We start from the raw sequence: 19779 nt of genomic DNA, 5'->3' as shown, positions 1-19779 counted from the left end.
ATTTAAGGGGAGCTTATAATTTGATACGTATCCGACAGGGAGACAAATGGAAGACGGCCTTCAATACCAGGGACGGGCATTACGAGTACCTGGTAATGCCGTTTGGCCTCAGCAACGCTCCTGCCGTCTTCCAGGGATTCATTAACGAAGTCTTTTGGGATATGCTATACCTAAGTGTCGTGGTATATTTGGATGACATTGATATTTTCTAAAAATCTCACAGAGCACAGAATACAGGTCAAAGAGGTACTTCTTTGATTACGAGAGAATCATCTTTATGGCAAGATTTCCAAATGTTCTTCTATTCCATTTCTGGGTTACATCATTTCGGGCACGGAGCTTCGTATGGATCCAGAGAAACTCACTGCCATCCGGGACTGGACTCAGCCTCTTTCTTTGAAAGCGGTACAACGATTTCTGGGCTTTGCAAATTACTACCGGAAATTCATAAAGGGATTCTCTACCATCGTGGCACCTATTACTGCCCTAACCAAGAAGGGTTCTGACCCAAGTCATTGGTCCTCCGAAGCTATAGCAGCGTTCGCTCAGTTAAAGGCAGCCTTTATGTCCGCTCCAGTACTTCAGCAACCAGAGTTTTCAAAACCATTCTTTTTGGAGGTTGATGCTTCCACGGTAGGCATAGGTGCCGTGCTTTCGCAGTACGCTCTAGATGGGAAGTTACATCCATGTGGTTTCCATTCTCGCAAATTCTCTCCTGCGGAACAGAATTACACCATTGGAGACAAAGAACTTTTGGCAATAAAATCTGCCTTGGAGGAATGGAGATATCTTTTGGAAGGTGCTAAACACCTAATTACAATTTTCACTGTTTATAAGAATTTGCTATACCTCAAGACGGCCCAGTGCTTGAATCCCCGTCAAGCTAGATGGGCGCTCTTCTTTACTTGGTTTTCGTTTGTCATTAAGTACCGGGCTGGGACTTTTAACACCAAGGCTGATGCTTTATCCCGTTCCTTAACAGCTTCGGATGAGGAGAATTCCGTTGAGAAGGCTTTGATTCTCAGTCCAGTTTCTATGTCGGCGGCTCCCACCGCTCTGGGTCCTCCTCCTGGGAGAATGTCTGTGCCAGCTAAATTTCGCCCAAGGTTGTTGCAGTGGGCTCATATCTCCAAGTTTTCCGGTCATCCTGGAGTTCAAAAGATGTGGGAGTTTCTACGAAGGTCTTGGGACACTATGAAGAAGGATATTCAAGATTATGTCAACTCATGTCCTCAGTGTGCTCAGCACATAATTCCTCGTTTGCCTCCTGCGGGGTTGTTGCATCCACTGTCCATTCCTCAGAGGCCTTGGACCCATATCTCTATGGACTTTGTCACTGAATTGCCCCTCTTCAAGGGTCACAATACTATCTGGGTAATTATCAATCGTTTCTCTAAGATGGCACATTTTGTACCTTTGACCGGGTTACCATCAGCGCCCAAGTTGGCTTTGTTATTTATCCGAGAACATTTCCGCCTGCACGGTTTACCTCAGGAAATCGTCTCTGACCGGGGGGTACAATTCACTGCAAGATTCTGGAGAGCTCTCTGTACGGCCTTACAAATAAAACTCAAGTTTTCATCCGCTTACCATCCACAGACCAACGGGCAAACTGAACGTGTCAATCAAGATTTAGAGACTTTTCTCCGTGTTTATCTCTCTCCCTCGCAAGATGATTGGGTGGAACTGTTGCCATGGGCCGAGTTTGCCCATAATCATCTGTACCACTCTTCGACTGGTGAGTCCCCATTTTTCATTAATTATGGGTTCCATCCTCAAGTCCCTGAATTACCCATTTGTCCTCCGGAGGATGTTCCTGCTGCAGCCTCTACTCTTCGGCACTTCAGTCAAATTTGGAGTCGAGTTCATGCTAATCTCAAGAGAGTCTCCGGCCGCTATAAGTTCTTTGCGGATAGGAAGCGACGAGCAGCTCCCCAATACAAAGTTGGTGACAGGGTATGGCTCTCCACCCGCAACCTCCGGTTAAGGATGCCCACTATGAAGTTCGCCCCAAAGTTTATTGGTCCTTACCCCGTGTTACAAGTCCTGAATCCAGTTGTCTGCAAATTGGGATTGCCTTCCCACCTCCGGATACCAAACTCCTTTCATGTTTCTCTCCTTCGCCCCCTTATTTTAAACCGGTTCCATTTAAAGTCCCCGAGGCCAACCTCTGCAGAGTCTGAAGCTGGAACGGACTTTGAAATCAAAGCTATTCTTGACTCTCGTTATCTTCACAAGAATCTACAGTATTTAGTGGAGTGGAAAGGTTTTGGCCCCGAGGAGAGGAGCTGGGTCAAGGCTACTGAAGTTATGGCTCCCCGACTGGTGCGGATTTTCCATTCCAGACATCCAACAAAACTTGGAAAGTGTCCGGGGGCCACTCCTGGAGGAGGGGGTACTGTCACATGCCATAGGCGGTGTTCACCGCGCTTACTCCTGCGTGCCTGCTGGTCTGTGTTCAGCCTCCGCCTTAGGTGGTCCACGGGCTCCGGCGTCTGGTTGGCGCGGCTCCCGGCGGTTCCCCGGGGCAGGGGCGCCGCCATGACACCCGGCATCACGTGGCGGGGAGCAGGTGACGTCATCGGACTGTTCCGCCAATCCAGCGGAGGCGCGAGATTCAAAGACAGACGCCGGGCAGAGCCTCGGCGCCTGAGTATTGTCTTTTCCCCTGACGTGGATGCCAGTGCTCTTGTTCCCGACGTATCTCTCTGCAGTCGTACCCCAGTGTCTCCGGCACTTCCAGGTGCCAGTTGCTGCACAGTTCAGCGTATACTGCGGCTGGTGTGTTTCTCTGCAATCCAGTCACCAGTGCGTCTTGGAGTCAGCGTGTGCTGCGGGCTAATCACCGCTCTCAAGTTCTACAAATCATCAGTGTCTTTAATCACCGCACTCAAGTCATACAAATCATCAGTGTCTTCAACCACCGCTCCCAAGTTTTGCAAGTTGCCAGTGTCTTTAACCACCGCTCTCAAGTTCTACAAATCATCAGTGTCTTTAATCACCGCACTCAAGTCATACAAATCATCAGTGTCTTCGACCACCGCTCCCAAGTTTTGCAAATTGCCAGTGTCTTTAACCACCGCTCTCAAGTTCTACAAATCATCAGTGTCTTTAATCACCGCTCTCAAGTCATACAAATCATCAGTGTCTCTAACCACCGTTCACAAGCTCTACAAATTATCAGTGTCTTCAACCACCGTTCACAAGCTCTACAAATCATCAGTGTCTTTAACCACCGTTCTCAAGTTCTACAAATCATCAGTGTCTTTAACCACCGTTCTCAAGTTCTACAAATCATCAGTGTCTTTAACCACCGCTCACAAGTGTTTCAAATCGTCAGAGTCTTTAACCACCGTTCACCAGTTCTTCAAATCACCGGTATCTTTAAAAACATCACTTACAAGTTCTTCAGTCATTATTATCTTGTACCAACACTCACAAGTACTTCTTTTCCTGGAATCCTTAGCATTGCTTACAAGTTCTCCTATAGGCTTGGACTTTTCCCCATACGTTCCTTCTCTACCATGTGACATTGTGTTGCTCTCTTCCTGCAATAAAGTTCTTTAATATTTTCACCAAGCTTTACTGTCAGAGTCCTGTATGAGGAAGACCTATATTAAGCCATCCCTGTTCCGACCCAACTGTGGTTCCTCTCCCCTACCATCGGGAGAACCCCGGAGTTCACAACACCTCCAACCTAGGTCAGTGACACAGTGGCTGCTTACCTGTCTGGCCGGGGGGTCTGGCTGATCTCCTCACAGGCTGCAGTCACTGACCTCCCGGTGTTTGATGGCTGATGTCACCGGGAGGTGGGGCTTAGGTTCGGTGGCAGCTGGGGACGGGGCTTAGGACAGGGGCTTAACTCCGGCACTACTGGACAAGCTGGCTTATATGGACTGCATCAGCTGCAGCCCATAGAAGTCAGATAGGGCTGATGGTATAGCAGGAAAGAGGCTTCCCATGGGAAGCACTCCCTCTGCCATCGCAGTCTGGACTGGAATTCCCAGTGGGAGAAAACATCCCCTTGGGACTAACTGTCTGGCTGTGATTAGCAGGGTGTGCTTCCAATGGGAAGTCACTGCCACTGCTAGGCAGTCCCTGAGGGTAGCAAATCCTACTGGGGGGGGCTGCAGCCCTGCAGCCCGTAGGCAAAATCCGCCACTGGCAAAGAGACATTTGGAGATGCGAGTGAGGAGGGAAAAGGTAATGGAAGGAGAAGTAGATCTGAGTATTATCAGCAAAGAGATGATATTGGAGGTGAGTAGAGCTGATGAGTTCACCTAAAGAGGACGTACAGAGAGAGAACAGGAGAGGTCCAAGAACAAAACCTTGGGGGATACCTACTGTTAGTTGAAGTGAGTGGGAATGTGGAGTCATGAGAGGAGACAGAGAAGGAATGGTCAGAGAAGTAGGAGGACCGCCAGTAGAGGACAATATCACATAGACCAAGGGAGTGAAGGCTTTGCAGGTGGAGAGGGTGGTCCACAGTGTAAAAGCCAGCAGGTTGAGAAGAATGAACAGAAAATAGAGGCTTTTGGATTTGCTATCATGAAAGCAGTTTCAGTGGAGTGTTGAAGACGGAAGCTAGACTGAAATGGGTCAAGCAGGGAGTGGGAGAAAAGAAATGCGGTAAGGCGGCTGTAAACAATACGCTCTTTAGGAATATGTGCATACGCTTTGCACCCATAAATCCAAAGATATCTCACGCTTGGCTTCTTATGGAGCAGGCCTTCAGCTGTGTTTTACCTTTGACAGCTACTATGGCGCACAATTGTTCCTGGTACATTGCTCTTAGTATTGCCTCTGCCCAGAATCTATTATCCAGACCTACATCACTTAGCATTGGGGGTCATTCCAAGTTGATCGTAGCTGTGCTAAAATGAGCACAGCTACGATCTTCTTCCCTGACATGCGGGGGGACGCCCAGCATAGGGCTATCCCGCCCCGCATGTCAGTCCGGCCCCCGCTCGCAGAAGTGCAAAGGCATCGCACAGCGGCCTTTGCACTCCCCGGCCCGCAGCGGCTGCGTGTGACATCACGCAGCCGCTGCGGCCTGCCCCCCGTTCGGTCCGGCTACGCCTGTGTTGGCCGGGCCAAACGCCGCCGTTCCGCCCCCTCCCGCCTTCGGCCGTCTGGCATGCGCCGGCGCATGCGCAGCAGGGACCCGTTCACTCTGCTGCGTTAAAACGCAGCGAGCAAACGGGTCAGAATGACCCCCATAGTCTGCACTCTCTCAACAATTGTTCTATTTGACCCTTCCCTTATTGGCCTGCTGACTGGCATTCCCCACAGAAGGGATGGCCATCAATGGGTGCAAACCATCGATAGTTCCCCATTGATAGTCCCATGCCATTGATATTAACCACAGATGGTACATTCAGTATTAACCACAGATGGCACCATTGATGGTTAGATAGAACTGAGCAAACTACAAACCACAAAAATAAGTTAGTCTTCCAAAATATTTGACTTGTTAGGAATCAGAACTTGGTGGAAGATGGCCATATTTTAGGGTGTATGCGAACAGAAAGTAGTGGCCCTTGGATTTGGCAGCAAGGAGGTCATTACGGACTTTCTTGAGAGCAGCTTCAGTGGAGTGAAGAAGACGGAAGCCAGACAGAAAAGGGTCAAGTAGGGAGTGGGAGGAAAGAAATGCGGTAAGGTTGCTGTAAATAATACACTTTAGAAATAATAAGAATGTACTCACCGGTAATTCTATTTCTCGTAGTCCGTAGTGGATGCTGGGTACTCCGTAAGGACCATGGGGAATAGACGGGCTTCGCAGGAGACTGGGCACTCTAAAAGAAAGATTAGGTACTATCTGGTGTGCACTGGCTCCTCCCTCTATGCCCCTCCTCCAGACCTCAGTTAGGGAAACTGTGCCCAGAAGAGCTGACACTACAAGGAAAGGATTTGGAATCCAGGGTAAGACTCATACCAGCCACACCAATCACACCGTACAACTCGTGATAACTATACCCAGTCAACAGTATGAATAACAACTGAGCCTCACTGAACAGATGGCTCATAACAATAACCCTTTAGTTAAGCAATAACTATATACAAGTATTGCAGAAAATCCGCACTTGGGATGGGCGCCCAGCATCCACTACGGACTACGAGAAATAGAATTACCGGTGAGTAAATTCTTATTTTCTCTGACGTCCTAGTGGATGCTGGGTACTCCGTAAGGACCATGGGGATTATACCAAAGCTCCCAAACAGGCGGGAGAGTGCGGATGACTCTGCAGCACCGCATGAGCAAACTCAAGGTCCTCCTCAGCCAGGGTATCAAACTTGTAGAATTTTGCAAACGTGTTTGACCCCGACCAGGTAGCAGCTCGGCAAAGTTGTAATGCCGAGACCCCTTGGCTAGCCGCCCAAGAAGAGCCCCCTTCCTCGTGGAATGGGCTTTTACTGATTTAGGATGCGGCAGTCCAGCCGCAGAATGTGCAAGTTGAATCGTGCTACAGATCCAGCGAGCAATAGTCTGCTTAGAAGCAGGAGCACCCAGCTTGTTGGGTGCATGCAGGATAAACAGCGAGTCAGTTTCTCTGACTCTAGCCGTCCTGGAAACATAGAATTTCAGGGCCCGGACTACGTCCAGCAACTTGGAATCCTCCAAGTCCCGAGTAGCCGCAGGCACCACAATAGGTTGGTTCAAAAGAAACGCTGATACCACCTTAGGGAGAAATTGGGTACGAGTCCTCAATTCTGCCCTGTCCATATGGAAGATCAGATAAGGGCTTTTACATGACAAAGCCGCCCATTCTGACACACGCCTAGCCGAAGCCAAGGCCAAAAGCATGACCACTTTTCACGTGAGATACTTCAACTCCACGGTCTGAAGTGGCTCAAAACAATGTGATTTTAGGAAATCCAACACTACGTTGATATCCCAAGGTGCCACTGGAGGCACAAAAAAGGGGCTGAATATGCAGCACTCCCTTAAGAACGTCTGAACTTCAGGCAGCGTCTTTCCTAGCCTTTAACAGCGTAGGAATCACTTCATCTGGAACGCCCTTTTCCGTTAGGATCCGACGTTCAACCGCCAAGCCTTCAAACGCAGCCGCGGTAAGTCTTGGAACAGACAGGGCCCCTGCAGTAACAGGTCCTGTCCGAGAGATAGAGGCCATGGGTCCTCCGAGATCATTTCTTGTAGTTCTGGGTACCAAGTTCTTCTTGGCCAATCCGGAACGATGAGTATAGTTCTTACTCCTCTCTTTCTTACTATCCTCAGTACCTTGGGTATGAGAGGAAGAGGAGGGAACACATAAACCGACTGGTACACCCACGGTGTCACTAGTGCGTCCACAGCTATCGCCTGAGGGTCCCTTGACCTGGCGCAATATTTTTTTAGCTTTTTGTTGAGGCGGGACGCCATCATGTCCACCCGTGGCAGTTTGGTTTTGAAGCAGGGGCTCTACTTGACTCAGGGCATTGTAAATGGCCCTTAGTTCCAGTATATTTATGTGTAGTGAAGTCTCCAGACTTGACCACTGTCCTTGGAAGTTTCTTCCCTGAGTGACTGCCCCCCATCCTCGGAGGCTTGCATCCGTGGTCACCAGGACCCAGTCCTGTATGCCGAACCTGCGGCCCTCGAGAAGATGAGCACTCTGCAGCCACCACAGCAGAGACACCCTGGCCCTTGGGGACAGGGTGATCAACCGATGCATCTGAAGATGCGATCCGGACCATTTGTCCAACAGATCCCACTGAAAGATCCTTGCATGGAACCTGCCGAATGGAATTGCTTCGTAAGAAGCCACCATCTTTCCCAGGACTCGCGTGCAGTGATGCACCGACACCTGTTTTGGTTTCAGGAGGTCCCTGACCAGAGATGACAATTCCTGGGCCTTCTCCACCGGGAGAAAAACCTTCTTCTGTTCTGTGTCCAGAATCATGCCCAGGAAAAGCAGATGCGTCGCAGGAATCAGCTGCGACTTTGGGATATTCAGAATCCAGCCGTGATGTTGCAACACTTCCTGAGAGATTGCCACGCTGACCAACAACTGCTCTCTGGACCTCGCCTTTATGAGGAGATCGTCCAAGTACGGGATAATTATAACTCCCTTCTTCCGTAGGAGTATCATCATTTCGGCCATTACCTTGGTAAATATTCTCTGTGCCGGGGAAAGACCAAACGGCAACGTCTGGAATTGGTAATGACAGTCCTGTACCACAAACCTGAGGTATTCCTGGTGAGGTGGGTAAATGGGGACATGCAAGTAAGCATCCTTGATGTCCAGCGACACCATAAAATCCCCCTCTTCCAGGCTTGCAATAACCGCCCTGAGCGATTCCATTTTGAACTTGAACTTCTTTATATAAGTGTTCAAGGATTTTAAATTCAGAATGGGTCTCACCGAACCGTCCGATTTCGGTACCACAAACATTGTGGAATAGTAACCCCTGCCCTGTTGAAGGAGGGGGACCTTGATTATCACATGCTGGAAGTACAGCTTGTGAATTGCCGCCAGTACTACCTCCCTTTCCCTGGGAGCAGCTGGCAAGGCTGATTTGAGGTAACGGCGAGGGGGAGTCGCCTCGAACTCCAGCTTGTATCCCTGAGATACAATTTGTACAGCCCAGAAATCCACTTGTGAGCGAACCCACTGGTTGCTGAAGTTTCGGAGACGCGCCCCCACCGCACCTGGCTCTGCCTGTGGAGCCCCAACGTCATGCGGTGGACTTAGTGGAAGCAGGGGAGGATTTTTGTTCCTGGGAACTGGCTGCCTGGTGCAGCTTCTTTCCTCTACCCTTGCCTCTGGCCAGAAAGGATGCTCCTCTGACCCGCTTGCCTTTCTGAGGCCGAAAGGACTGCACTTGATAATACGGTGCTCTCTTAGGCTGTGAGGGAACCTGAGGTAAAAAAGTCGACTTCCCAGCAGTTGCTGTGGATACGAGGTCCGAGAGACCGTCCCCAAACAATTCCTCACCCTTATAAGGCAAAACCTCCATGTGTTTTTTAGAATCAGCATCACCTGTCCACTGCCGAGTCCATAATACTCTCCTGGCAGAAATGGACATTGCATTAATTCTAGATGCCAGCAGGCAAATGTCCCTCTGGGCATCCCGCATATATAAGACGACATCTTTTATATGTTCGATGGTTAGCAAAACAGTATCCCTGTCGAGGGAATCAATGTTGTCTGACAGGGTATCAGTCCATGCTGCTGCAGCACTACACATCCAGGCTGAAGCAATAGCAGGTCTCAGTAGAGTACCAGTGTGTGTATACACAGACTTCAGGATAGCTTCCTGCTTTCTATCCGCAGGCTCCTTTAGGGCGGCCGTATCCTGAGACGGCAGTGCCACCCTTTTAGATAAGCGTGTCAGCGCCTTGTCCATCCTAGGGGATGTTTCCCAACGTAACCTATCCGTTGGCGGGAAAGGGTACGCCATCAGTAACCTCTTAGAAATCACTAGTTTCTTATCAGGGGAACTCCACGCTTCTTCACACAAATCATTTAATTCATTAGATGGGGGAAAAGTCACTGGCTGCTTTTTCTCCCCAAACATAATACCCCTCTTGGTGGTAACCGGGTTAATATCAGAAATGTGCAATACATCTTTCATTGCAGTAATCATGCATCGGATGGCTTTTGTAGACTGTACATTTGTCTCATCCTCATCTACACTGGAGTCAGACTCCGTGTCGACATCTGTGTCTACCATCTGAGCTAGCGGGCGTTTATGAGGCCCTGACGGCTTCTGAGTCGCCTGGGCAGGCGCGGGCTGAGACCCCGGCTGTCCCAAGGCTGCTGCGTCATCGAACCTTTTATGTAAGGAGTTGACACTGTCGGTTAAGACCTTCCACATATCCATCCAATCAGGTGTCGGCCCCGTCGGGGGCGACACCACACTTATCTGCCCCTGCTCCGCCTCCACGTAACCCTCCTCATCAAACATGTCGACACAGCCGTACCGACACACCGCACACACACAGGGAATGCTCAGACTGAGGACAGGACCCCACAAAGTCCTTTGGGGAGACAGAGAGAGAATATGCCAGCCCACACCACAGCGCTATATAACACAGGGATTTACACTATAAAAAGTGATTTACCCAATAGCTGCTTAATTATCTTATTTGCGCCTAAATTTATGTGCCCCCCCTCTCTTTTTTACCCTTCTTGTATCAGGATACTGCAGGGGAGAGCCTGGGGAGCTGCTTCCAGCGGAGCTGTGAAGGGAAAATGGCGCTGGTGTGCTGAGGAAGAAGGCCCCGCCCCCTCAGCGGCGGGCTTCTGTCCCACGTTTTATGTAACTTAATGGCAGGGTTTTTTACACGTATACAGTTTTCAGACTGTATTATGTGTATTTTAAGTCCCAAAAGGTATTATAATTGCTGCCCAGGGCACCCCCCCCCCCAGCGCCCTGCACCGTACAGTGACCGGAGTGTGTGGTGTGCTGTGGGAGCAATGGCGCACAGCTGCGGTGCTGTGCGCTACCTTAATGAAGACAGGAGTCTTCTGCCGCCGATTTCATCGCTTCTCTTCTGTCTTCTGGCTCTACAAGGGGGACGGCGGCGCGGCTCCGGGAACGGACGATCGAGGTCAGGCCCTGTGTTCGAACCCTCTGGAGCTAATGGTGTCCAGTAGCCTAAGAAGCACAAGCTAGCTGCAAGCAGGTAGGTTTGCTTCTCTCCCCTCAGTCCCACGTAGCAGTGAGTCTGTTGCCAGCAGATCTCACTGAAAATAAAAAACCTAGGGGGTCATTCCGAGTTGTTCGCTCGGTAAAAATCTTCGCATCGCAGCGATTTTCCGCTTAATGCGCATGCGCAATGTCCGCACTGCGACTGCGCCAAGTAAATTTGCTATGCACTTAGGAATTTTACTCACGGCATTTTCATCGTTCTGGCGATCGTAATGTCATTGACAGGAAATGGGTGTTACTGGGCGGAAACAGGCCGTTTTATGGGCGTGTGGGAAAAAACGCTACTGTTTCCGGAAAAAACGCAGGAATGGCTGGAGAAACGGGGGAGTGTCTGGGCGAACGCTGGGTGTGTTTGTGACGTCAAACCAGGAACGACAAGCAGTGAAATGATCGCAGATGCCGAGTAAGTCTGAAGCTACTCAGAAACTGCTACGAGGTGTGTAATCGCAATATTGCTCGTTCGCAATTTTAAGATGCTAAGATTCACTCCCAGTAGGCGGCGGCTTAGCATGAGCAAATCTGCTAAAATTCACTTGCGAGCGAACAACTCGGAATGACCCCCCTAACAAATACTTTCTTTTCTAGCAAGCTCAGGAGAGCCCACTAGGAGCACCCAGCTCTGGCCGGGCACAGATTCTAACTGAGGTCTGGAGGAGGGGCATAGAGGGAGGAGCCAGTGCACACCAGATAGTACCTAATCTTTATTTTAGAGTGCCCAGTCTCCTGCGGAGCCCGTCTAATCCCCATGGTCCTTACGGAGTTCCCAGCATCCACTAGGACGTCAGAGAAAATAAGAATTTACTTACCGATAATTCTATTTCTCATAGTCCGTAGTGGATGCTGGGGACTCCGTAAGGACCATGGGGAATAGCGGCTCCGCAGGAGACTGGGCACATCTAAAGAAAGCTTTAGGACTAACTGGTGTGCACTGGCTCCTCCCCCTATGACCCTCCTCCAAGCCTCAGTTAGGATACTGTGCCCGGACGAGCGTACACAATAAGGAAGGATTTTGAATCCCGGGTAAGACTCATACCAGCCACACCAATCACACCGTATAACCTGTGATCTGAACCCAGTTAACAGCATGATAACAGAGGAGCCTCTGAAAGATGGCTCACAACAATAATAACCCGATTTTTGTAACAATAACTATGTACAAGTATTGCAGACAATCCGCACTTGGGATGGGCGCCCAGCATCCACTACGGACTATGAGAAATAGAATTATCGGTAAGTAAATTCTTATTTCTCTAACGTCCTAAGTGGATGCTGGGGACTCCGTAAGGACCATGGGGATTATACCAAAGCTCCCAAACGGGCGGGAGAGTGCGGATGACTCTGCAGCACCAAATGAGAAAACTCCAGGTCCTCCTCAGCCAGGGTATCAAATTTGTAGAATTTAGCAAACGTGTTTGCCCCTGACCAAGTAGCTGCTCGGCCAAGTTGTAAAGCCGAGACCCCTCGGGCAGCCGCCCAAGATGAGCCCACTTTCCTTGTGGAACGGGCTTTTACAGATTTTAGCTGTGGCAGGCCTGCCACAGAATGTGCAAGCTGAGTTGTACTACAAATCCAACGAGCATTAGTCTGCTTAGAAGCAGGAGCACCCAGCTTGTTGGGTGCATACAGGATAAACAGCGAGTCAGATTTCCTGACTCCAGCCGTCCTGGAAATATTTTCAGGGCCCTGACAACATCCAGCAACTTGGATTCCTCCAAGTCCCTAGTAGCCGCAGGCACCACAATAGGTTGGTTCAGGTGAAAACGCTGGAACCACCTTAGGGAGAAACTGAGGACGAGTCCTCAATTCCGCCCTGTCCGAATGGAAAATCAGATAAGGGCTTTTACAGGATAAAGCCGCCAATTCTGACACGCGCCTGGCCCAGGCCAGGGCCAACAGCATGACCACTTTCCATGTGAGATATTTTAACTCCACAGATTTAAGTGGTTCAAACCAATGTGACTTTTGGAACCCAAACTACATTGAGATCCCAAATTGCCACTGGAGGCACAAAAGGAGGCTGTATATGCAGTATCCCTTTTACAAACGTCTAAACTTCAGGGACTGAAGCTAGTTCTTTTTTGGAAGAAAATTGACAGGGCCGAAATCTGAACCTTAATGGACCCCAATTTCAGGCCCATGGACACTCCTGTTTGCAGGAAATGTAGGAATCGACTCAGTTGAATTTCCTCAGTCGGGCCTTACTGGCCTCGCACTACGCAACATATTTTCGCCAATTGCGGTGATAATGTTTTTGCGGTTACATCCTTCCTGGCTTTAGATCAGGATATGGATGACTTCATCCGGAATGCCTTTTTTCCTTCAGGATCCGGTGTTCAACCGGCATGCCGTCAAACGCAGCCGCGGTAAGTTTTGGAACAGACAGGGTCCTTGCTGGAGCAGGTCCCTTCTTAGAGGTAGAGGCCACGGATCCTCCGTGAGCATCTCTTGAAGTTCCGGTTACCAAGTCCTTCTTGGCCAATCCGGAGCCACGAATATAGTGCTTTCTCCTCTCCATCTTATCAATCTCAGTACCTTGGGTATGAGAGGCAGAGGAGGGAACACATACACTGACTGGTACACCCACGGAGTTACCAGAGCGTCTACAACTATTGCCTGAGGGTCTCTTGACCTGGCGCAATACCTGTCGAGTTTTTTAATCATGTGGACGACTTCTGGGTGAAGTCCCCACTCTCCCGGGTGGAGGTCGTGCTGAGGAAGTCTGCTTCCCAGTTGTCCACTCCCGGAATGAATACTGTTGACAGTGCTATCACATGATTTTCCGCCCAGCGAAGAATCCCTGCAGCTTCTGCCATTGCCCTCCTGCTTCTTGTGCCACCCTGTCTGTTTACGTGGGTGACTGCCATGATGTTGTCCGACTGGATCAACACCGGCTGACCTTGAAGCAGAGGTCTTGCTAAGCTTAGAGCATTGTAAATGGCCCTTAGCTTCAGGATATTTATGTGAAGTGATGTATCCAGGCTTGACCCTAAGCCCTGGATATTCCTTCCCTGTGTGACTGCTCCCCAGCCTCGCAGGCTGGCATCCGTGGTCACCAGGACCCAGTCCTGAATGCCGAATCTGCGGCCCTCTAGAAGATGAGCACTCTGCAACCACCACAGGATGGATACCCTTGTCCTTGGTGACAGGGTTATCCGCTGATGCATCTGAAAATGCGACCCGGACCATTTGTCCAGTAGGTTCCACTGGAAAGTTCTTGCGTGGAATCTAACGAATGGGATTGCTTCGGAGGAAGCCACCATTTTTACCCAGAACCCTTGTGCATTGATGCACTGAGACTTGGTTCGGTTTTAGGAGGTTCCTGATTAGCTCGGATAACTCCCTGGCTTTCTCTTCCGGGAGAAACACCTTTTTTCTGGACTGTGTCCAGGATCATCCCTAGGAAACAGAAGACAAGTCGTCGGAACCAGCTGCGATTTTGGAATATTGAGAATCCAATCGTGCTGCCGCAACACTACCTGAGATAGTGCTACACCGACCTCCAACTGTTCCCTGGATCTTACCCTTATCAGGGAATCGTCCAAGTAAGGGATAACTAAAATTCCCTTCCTTCGAAGGGATATCATTTCGGCCATTACCTTGGTAAAGACCCGGGGTGCCGTGGACCATCCCTACGGCAGCGTCTGAACTGATAGTGACAGTTCTGTACCATAACCTGAGGTACCCTTGGTGAGAAGGGTAAATTTTGACATGAAGGTAAGCATCCTTGATGTCCCGAGACATCATGTAGTCCCCTTCTTCCAGGTTCGCAATCACTGCTCTGAGTGACTCAATCTTGAATTTGAACCTCTGTATGTAAGTGTTCAAAGATTTTAGATTTTAGATTTAGAATCGGTCTCACCGAGCCGTCTGGCTTCGGTACCACAATAGTGTGGAATAATACCCCGTTCCCTGTTGCAGGAGGGGTACCTTGATTATCACCTGCTGGGAATACAGCTTGTGAATGGCTTCCAAAACTGCCTCCCTGTCAGAGGGAGACGTCGGTAAAGCCGACTTTTGGAAACGGCGAGGGGGAGACGTCTTGAATTCCAATATGTACCCCTGAGATATTACCTGAAGGATCCAGGGGTCTACTTGCGAGTGAGCCCACTGCGCACTGAAATTCATTGAGAACGGGCCCCCACCGTGCCTGAGCTTGTAAAGCCCTAGCGTCATACTGAAGGCTTGGCAGAGGCGGGAAAGGATTTCTGTTCCTGGGAACTGGCTGATCTCTGCAGCCTTTTTCCTCTCCCTCTGTCACGAGCAGAAAAGAGGAACCTTTTGTCCGCTTGCCAACAAAGGACTGCGCCTGATAATACGGCGTCTTATTTTGAGAGGCGACCTGGGGTACAAACGTGGATTTCCCAGCTGTTGCCGTGGCCACCAGGTCTAAAAGACCGACCCCAAATGTCCCCTTTCAAAGGCAATACTTCCAAATGCCGTTTGGAATCCGCATCACCTGACCATTTTACTGGTAGAATTGGACAACGCACTTATACTTGATGCCAGTCGGCAATTATTCCGCTGTGCATCATGCATATATAGAAATGCATCTTTTAAATGCTCTATAGGCAATAATATACTATCCTAATATTTCCAGTCAGGGAATCCGACCATGCCCACCCAGCACTGCACCTCCAGGCTGAGGCGATAGCTGGTCGCAGTATAACACCAGTATGTGTGTAAATACCTTTTTGGATACCCTCCTGCTTTCTATCAGCAGGATCCTTAAGGGCGGCCATCTCATGAGAGGGTAGAGCCCTTGTTCTTACAAGCGTGTGAGCGCCTTATCCCCCCTAGGGGGTGTTTCCCAACGCACCCTAACCTCTGGCGGGAAAGGGTATGCAGCCAATACTTTTTAAGAAATTATCAATTGTTATCGGGGGGAAACCCACGCATCATCACACACCTCATTTTATTTCTCAGATTCAGGAAAACTACAGGTAGTTTTTCCCTCACCGAACATAATACCCCTTTTTGGTGGTACTCGTATAATCAAAAATGTATAAAAACATTTGCCATTGTCTCAATCATGTAACGTGTGGCCCTACTGGAAATCACGGTTGTCTCTTCACCGTCGACACAGGAGTCAGTATCCGTGTCGGCGTCTGTATCTGCCATCTGAGGTAACGGCCGCTTTAGAGCCCCTGACGGCCTATGAGACGTCTGGACAGGCACAAGCTGAGTAGCCGGCTGTCTCATGTCAACCACTGTTTTTTTATATAGAGCTGACACTGTCACGTAATTTTCAACAGTACATCCACTCAGGTGTCGACCCCCTAGGGGGTGACATCACTGTTACAGACACTCTGCTCCGTCTCCACATCATTTTTCTCCTCATACATGTCGACACAAACGTACCGACACACAGCACACACACAGGGAATGCTCTGATAGAGGACAGGACCCCACTAGCCCTTTGGGGAGACAGAGGGAGAGTATGCCAGCACACACCAGAGCGCTATATATATACAGGGATAACCTTATATAAGTGTTTTTCCCCTTATAGCTGCTGTATGTTTTAATACTGCGCCTAAATAGTGCCCCCCTCTCTTTTTTTAACCCTTTCTGTAGTGCAGGGAAGAGCCAGGGAGCTTCCCTCCAACTGAGCTGTGAGGGAAAATGGCGCCAGTGTGCTGAGGAGATAGGCCCCGCCCCCTTTTCGGCGGCCTTATCTCCCGGTTTTTTGTATATTCTGGCAGGGGTTAAATGCATCCATATAGCCCAGGAGCTATATGTGATGCATTTTTTGCCATGTAAGGTATTTCTGTCATGTTTTATTGCGTCTCAGGGCGCCCCCCCCAGCGCCCTGCACCCTTAGTGACCGGAGTGTGAAGTGTGCTGAGAGCAATAGCGCACAGCTGCAGTGCTGTGCGCTACCTTATTTGAAGACAGGAACGTCTTCTGCCGCCGCTTTCTCCGGACCTCTTCGCTCTTCTGGCTCTGTAAGGGGGCCGGCGGCGCGGCTCCGGGACCCATCCAGGCTGAACCTGTGATCGTCCCTCTGGAGCTAATGTCCAGTAGCCAAGAAGCCCAATCCACTCTGCACGCAGGTGAGTTCGCTTCTTCTCCCCTTAGTCCCTCGATGCAGTGAGCCTGTTGCCAGCAGGTCTCACTGAAAATAACAAACCTAAACTAAAACTTTCACTAAGAAGCTCAGGAGAGCCCCTAGTGTGCACCCTTCTCGTTCGGGCACAGAAATCTAACTGAGGCTTGGAGGAGGGTCATAGGGGGAGGAGCCAGTGCACACCAGTTAGTCCTAAAGCTTTCTTTAGATGTGCCCAGTCTCCTGCGGAGCCGCTATTCCCCATGGTCCTTACGGAGTCCCCAGCATCCACTTAGGACGTTAGAGAAAATAAGAATTTACTTACCGATAATTCTATTTCTCGGAGTCCGTAGTGGATGCTGGGGTTCCTGAAAGGACCATGGGGAATAGCGGCTCCGCAGGAGACAGGGCACAAAAGTTAAGCTTTAGGATCAGGTGGTGTGCACTGGCTCCTCCCCCTATGACCCTCCTCCAAGCCTCAGTTAGGATACTGTGCCCGGACGAGCGTACATAATAAGGAAGGATTTTGAATCCCGGGTAAGACTCATACCAGCCACACCAATCACACTGTACAACCTGTGATCTGAACCCAGTTAACAGTATGAAAACAGAGGAGCCTCTGAAAGATGGCTCACTACAACAATAACCCGATTTAGTTAACAATAACTATGTACAAGTATTGCAGATAATCCGCACTTGGGATGGGCGCCCAGCATCCACTACGGACTCCGAGAAATAGAATTATCGGTAAGTAAATTCTTATTTTCTCTATCGTCCTAGTGGATGCTGGGGTTCCTGAAAGGACCATGGGGATTATACCAAAGCTCCCAAACGGGCGGGAGAGTGCGGATGACTCTGCAGCACCGAATGAGAGAACTCCAGGTCCTCCTTAGCCAGGGTATCAAATTTGTAGGATTTTACAAACGTGTTCTCCCCCGACCACGTAGTCGCTCGGCAAAGTTGTAAAGCCGAGACCCCTCGGGCAGCCGCCCAAGATGAGCCCACCTTCCTTGTGGAATGGGCATTTACATATTTTTGGCTGTGGCAAGCCTGCCACAGAATGTGCAAGCTGAATTGTACTACAAATCCAACGAGCAATAGTCTGCTTAGAAGCAGGGGCACCCAGCTTGTTGGGTGCATACAGGATAAAACAGCAAGTCAGATTTCCTGACTCCAGCCGACCTGGAAAACTATATTTTCAGGGCCTGACAACATCCAGCAACTTGGAGTCCTCCAAGTCCCTAGTAGCCACAGGTACCACAATAAGCTGGTTCAGGTGCAACGCTGACACCACCTTAGGGATAAACTGGGGACGAGTCCACAGCTTTGCTCTGTCCGAATGGACAATCAGATATGGCTTTGTGAGACAAAGCCGCCAATTTTGACACTCGCCTGGCCAAGGCCAGGACCAACCGCATGTTCACTTTCCATGTGAGATATATCAAATCCACAGATTTGAGTGGTTTAAACCAATGTGATTTTTTGGAATCCCCAAAACTACGTTGAGATCCCCCAGTGCCACTGGAGACATCAAAAGGGGTTGTATATGCAGTACTCCCTTGACAAACTTCTGGACTTCAGGAACTGAAGCCAATTCTTTCTGGAAGAAAATCGACAGGCCGAAATTTGAACCTTAATGGACCCCAATTTGAGGCCCATAGACACTCCTGTTTGCAGGAAATATAGGAATTAACCTAGTTGAAATTCTTCCGTGGAGCCTTCCTGGCCTCACACCATGGAACATATTTTCACCTAAACTGTGATAATGTTGTGCGGTCACCTCCTTCCTGGCTCTGACCAGGGTAGGGATGACCTCTTCCGGAATGCCTTTTTCCCTTAGGATCCGGCGTTCACCCGCCCCTGCGTCAACGCAGCTGCGGTAAGTCTTGGAACAGACATGATTCTTGCTGAATCAAGACCCTTCTTATCTCTTGAAGTTCCGGTTACCAAGTCCTTCTTGGCCAAACCGGAGCCACGAGTATAATTCTTACTCCTCTCCTTCCTATAATTCTCAATACCCTGGGTATGAGAGGCAGAGGAGGGAACACATACCCGACTGGTACACCCACGGTGTTACCAGAGCGACCCAGCTATTGCCTGAGGGTCTCTTGACCTGGCGCTTCAGGTGAAACGCCATCTTATGACCACCTTTTGGTCTTTCCCAACGGTTTACAATCATGTGGAAACTTCCAGATGAAGTTCCCACTTTTCCGAGTGGAATTCATTCCTGCTGAGGAAATTCAGTTTTTCACTCCCGGAATGAACACTGCTGACAGTGTTATCACATGATTTTTCGCTCAGCGAAAAGTTCTTGCTGTCATTGCCCTCCTGCTTCTTGTGCCGCCCCGTCTGTTTACGTGGGCGACTGCCATGATGATGTCCGACCAGATCAGCACCGCCTGACTTTGAAGCAGAGGTCTTCCTAGGCTCAGAGCATTGTAGATTGCTCTTAGCTCCAGTATATTCATGTGGAGAAAAGTCTCCAGACTTGACCACACTCCTTGGAAATTTCTTCCCTGTGTGACTGCTTCCCAGCCTCTCAGGCTGGCATCCGTGGTCACCAGAACACAGTCCTGAATGCTGAATGTGCTGTCCTCTAGAAGATGAGCACTCTGCAGCCACCCACAGAAGAGACACCCTTGTCCTTGGAGACAGGATTATCTGCTGATGCATCTGAAGATGCGATCCGGACCATTCGTCCAGCAAATCCCCCTGAAAATTTTTTGCGTGAGATCTGCCGAATGGAATTGCTTGGTAAGAAGCCACCATTTTTCCCAGGACTCCTGTGCATTGATGCACTGATACTTGGCCTGGTTTTAGGAGGTTTCTGACTAGTTCGGATAGCTCCCTGGCTTTCTCCTCCAGGAGAAACACCTTTTTCTGGACTATGCCCAGAATCATTCCTAGGAACAGCAGACGTATCGTCGGAAAACCGCTGCGATTTTTGGAATATTCCGACCTCCCACTGTTCTCTGGACCTTTCCCTTTTCAGGATATCGTCCAAGTAAGGGATAATTAAGATGCCCTTTTCTTTGAAGAGAGTCATCTTTTCGGCCATTACCTTGGTAAAGGCCCGG

This window comes from Pseudophryne corroboree, chromosome 4 (genome assembly GCF_028390025.1).
Source record: "Pseudophryne corroboree isolate aPseCor3 chromosome 4, aPseCor3.hap2, whole genome shotgun sequence".
In the NCBI taxonomy this organism is placed as follows: Eukaryota; Metazoa; Chordata; class Amphibia; order Anura; family Myobatrachidae; genus Pseudophryne; species Pseudophryne corroboree.
This window is presented reverse-complemented; position numbering follows the sequence as displayed.